Source organism: Galeopterus variegatus, unplaced genomic scaffold (assembly GCF_000696425.1).
Source record: "Galeopterus variegatus unplaced genomic scaffold, G_variegatus-3.0.2 Scaffold3938, whole genome shotgun sequence".
Classification (NCBI taxonomy): Eukaryota; Metazoa; Chordata; class Mammalia; order Dermoptera; family Cynocephalidae; genus Galeopterus; species Galeopterus variegatus.
Genome location: NW_007730049.1, coordinates 117,945 through 121,982, shown reverse-complemented (window position 1 = coordinate 121,982; position 4,038 = coordinate 117,945). Strand labels below are relative to the sequence as shown.

At 51.5% G+C, this 4,038-nt stretch overlaps 1 protein-coding gene across 1 annotated transcript in view; it reads right to left on the bottom strand.

Moving 5' to 3' along the window:
* DNAI2 (dynein, axonemal, intermediate chain 2) overlaps window positions 1-2,388 on the bottom strand; it is a 35,619-nt gene extending 33,231 nt beyond the window's left edge. The window contains exon 1 of the mRNA XM_008586328.1: window positions 2,354-2,388. The gene's annotated coding sequence lies outside the window, so the exon portion shown is untranslated. The remainder of the gene's footprint in view (window positions 1-2,353) is intronic.
* Window positions 2,389-4,038: the final 1,650 nt, after the last annotated feature.

The following is a 4,038-nucleotide window of genomic DNA, read 5'->3' as shown; positions in this document are numbered from 1 at the left end:
AGAACAGACAAACCATAGGCTTGGAGGAAATATTTGCAAATCATCTATATGATAGGGGACTTGTATACAGAACATATAAAGATGCACTAGGCTCCAAGTGCTGTCAACAGCGGTCTCCAGGCAGGCTCAGTACATGCTCACCACAATCCCCCAAATAGTTATCATGATCTCCATTTTACAGATGAAGAAATTAGTACCCAGAGAGATGAAGTATCTCAACCAAGGTAATAGTTCTTAAGTCCAGGCAGAGCCGGGGGCCCAGGCACGTCTGGCTCTAAAGCAGTGGTTCTTAATCTTGGTTACACATTTAAACACCTAGAGGGCTTTATAAAATCACACTGCTGATGTTCCACCCCAGACCAACTCAATCAGAATCTCTCATCAGTATTTAGAAATATTCTCCAGGTAATTCCACTGTGCAGCCAAGTTTGAGAATTGCCCATTTAAAGTGAGAGTTCTTAAGTTGTCAGCTAGCATTTCTCAAACCTGGGCTGTTCATTAAAAATATAGATTCCCAGGCCCCTCTCCTGCAAATGTGGAACTAGATGCCTGGGGTGGAGCCTAGCAATTTTTATTTTTTGCAATCACCCCTGATGAACATCCAGACATGTGTCTAATCTACCTCCCCCTACCTCCGGGGCTGCAAGGAAACAGACCAGGGGGCCTCGGCTGCTGATGCAGGACCTAGAGCTGTGTGCCGATGTAGAAGCAGGTGTCAAGGGCACCGTTGGGCCCTGGAGCAGCTGGGGCAAGGAGGAAGGGGAAAGGAGGGTGAGAAGGGTGACTCCTAGGTCCCTCTGCATCCATACACATTGGTTCTTGAAAACAGCACCACCCCATCCCACTCCCAGCCCCAGAACAACCCAACTTGAATAAGACTCTTGCAGAAAGCAGTATTTCCCTCTCTTTTTTATGGTTTGGAAACTCCCTTTCCTGGGTACAAGGAATGGCTTAGAGGGCGGGTGGTGGAGAGAAAAGTCCGGATTGTAGCAGGGGACCCTACAGTGTTTATTCCTTGTGGACAAAGATAGGGCCTGTGAAAAGGAATGCAAATCCAATTAAATTCTCCCCCTCTGCCACCACGTTGTGAAGCATTTGTGCTCCTTACGCGGCTGCTAGACTCAGGCTGTTAGAGGGTGCCTGTCTCTCTCTTTCAAAAGACAATTGCTTCGAGACAGCTGGCTCCTAGGGGACACAAGGAGGCTTCAGAGAATGAGGAAACTCCAGGAAGACAAAAATAGCCTCTTCAGCCAAGATCAGATTTTTAACAGCTTTGCTTTCCTTCTTGGTGCTTCCCAGGAACAAGCCTGGAGTGAGAACAGGGGCATTGTCTTGTGTCTGGAGGCAGACAGAGGCGACATTTAAAGGCTGGCTCAGTAATGGTAAGGCAGCTCATTCAAGGATCCAGAGCAGGCTCTTACAAGCCAGCAGGGAAGGGAGGCTCAGGAGGTCTCTCCCTGGCCCTCTGGTGAGACAAGTGCTACAGGGTGGGCTACCCCAAGAAGGGTCTGAGCAGAGCTGTCTGTGAGGGGGTTCAGAGCGGGGCAGTAGCAGTGCGGCTGCCCTCTGGGAGTTTCAGTGGAAAGACCATCCCCACGGGAACCTAGAGACCCAGAGGCGTGCAGAACACTGCAGGGAGTCTCAGACACAGGAACACACAGAACCGGGATGCTCTGGTCAGAACCTCAAAAATGCAAGTCTCCTGCATCCCAAGGGAGGGAGTCAGATTGGAACCTCCACCGACTATGAAAACGAAGCTCATCCTGGGCAGTGAGAATGAGCAGAGGAATTCCTGGAGAGAAGCTCCCAGTTTTCCAGGCTGAGAGGGAGGCCACGGGAGCGGTGGGGCGGAGGAAGGTCAGCGTGGGAGCTCAGCAGGGAGGCACACTGCAGGGTCGGCCCTCCCCACTGGACTTCACGGTGGAACAAGGAGAAGAGGACACTTTCCTCTTCTTTTCGGTACCTGGGGCAGCCCCCAGGCTGTGTGTCAGGACTGAGGGCCCTGCGTGGCTCCTGTCAGGGCAGAGGAATGCAGGGGCAGGTGTTCTGCACCTTCTGGAATTCTGGGGTCCTAAGGGACTTGCTCTACCTTCAAAAGAGGCAGACCTCCCTAGGAATTCCCTCCCCCCATAATTTCTCCCCAGGGCAACTCTAAGCACGGCTGACCCCCAGTGAGAAGGTGGAGGACAGGGGCAGGGAGAGGTGGGAGGAGGTCCCCAGAACTGGGGAGTGATGCGAGTCAGTCTTTACCTGCTCCTCCCACCACAATGTTGTCTCCTGCAGGGAAAGACTGTGGTCCTTTTATTCACCCCCATCCCCAGGGTCTGGCACAGAGAAGGGGCCCAAGACTCACTTTGTCACCTGCTGAGTGCGTGCATGTGACGGCAACTCCCTACCAGGGCTATGTCTGGAGCTCTCTCTCCTCCTCCTCCTCTTCCTCTTCCGACCTTGACAAAGAAAGCAAAGGATTTGAAACAAAGGTTTTGAGAGACGGAAACGCAGGGTCTAAAAGCTGGGAGAACGTGCACTTCTGTGGTTCAAGAGAATGTGGTAAACTTTGAACTTGCGCATAAGGAGAAACTGTGTAGGCTTTGGAGGAACTAAGCAACCTTGATCCTGATATCCTAATAGGCATCACACTGCCAGCTCCAGGTTGAGGAATAAATAAAATGATGCATTTAAAGTACCTACCACCTAGTAGTTGGGCAATATTATTTTATTCATTTCCTTCCCTCTATTCTTATCAGAAAGTTCTCCTAACAGGTCCTTTCTCCCAGCCCAAGGCTGTATTTTCCAGCCATTCTGCTGCAAACCTCTCAGAAGTCTCCAGCTCCTTCCAGGACAAAGACTGTACCACGACTCATAGGGGTTAGGCGTGCAGGAGGCAAGGTGTTCAGAGGCTGCAGGGTCCCGTGACTTGGAGAATATCCGGCAGTGAGAACTACATGTGGGTTAGGGCGCCATCCGGCGGAGCTACCCCAGAAGCAAGTCCTCACCAGGAGTTTCTGGGACTATTGGTGATTATCACCCTCGGGCGCTGTCCCCTTCACTTTCCACGCTCCTCTTCAGCCTTGGACGTCCTTGCCGCGCCCGCCCCTGACCCCCGGCCCGCGCCTCCTGCCGCTGGGCCGCCTGGGCGCTGCTCAAACGGCTCCTAGTTTACCGGTTGCTTAGCAACCCCGGCCCGGAAAGCGACGCGAAATGCGCGGAAGGAGCCCCGAGCACGTGACTCCCGTCCCGCCACGTGGGAAGTGCAGCCCGTCCTTCCTCCCTCGTTCTCTGGAATTAGGAGAAAAGTTGACTGGGTTAGTAAACTCCTAGTAACGGTAATGAACGTTTGCAGGAGATTTGCCAAGGCGCTTATCCAAGTCTACAAAGATGCATTGGGCAGGGTCCGGAGAAAATGCAAAGAGGAGTCGGTGTTTGGGAAGCCCCGAACCCTGGTTGGTGACGGCTGGCTCTGCTGTTTGCTTATGATTTGGGCAGGCTGTTGACACCCCTTCTTTCGGATTCCTCTTCAGTGAGATGGGAATTATAACCCCACCCTCCCCCTTGCTACCATGTCCCCTGCATTGTCTAATAAACACGTCTGACGACACCACTAGAGTGGAAGCTCCTTGAGAGTGGGAGCTGGGCATTTCCACAGCTTAGCTCCACGGTTGGCACGTTGTAAACATGTATTCATTGAGTGAATGTATTAAATGAATGAAACAGTAGTCACTGAATTAATGAACGAATACAATAAAACCATGCATGTTTCTCATGGGTTTAAGGCAACTGAGATAATATGGAAAAAAAAAAAAAAGGAGATTTAGGGTTAGAAACACGAGTTTGAATCCAAGATTGGCCACTTAACTAATTGCATGACTTTGGGCAAGTTACTTTCCTTTTCTAAGACTCAACTTTCCTCATCTGCAAAGTGGGGGGATGGCGGTGGCTCATATAGGATAATTAGGAGGGTTAAGTGCGACAACACAGGGGCGTGTCCAGCCCTGTGCTGAAGGCAGAGTCAGCGGTTCCTGAATGAACGCCAGCTCT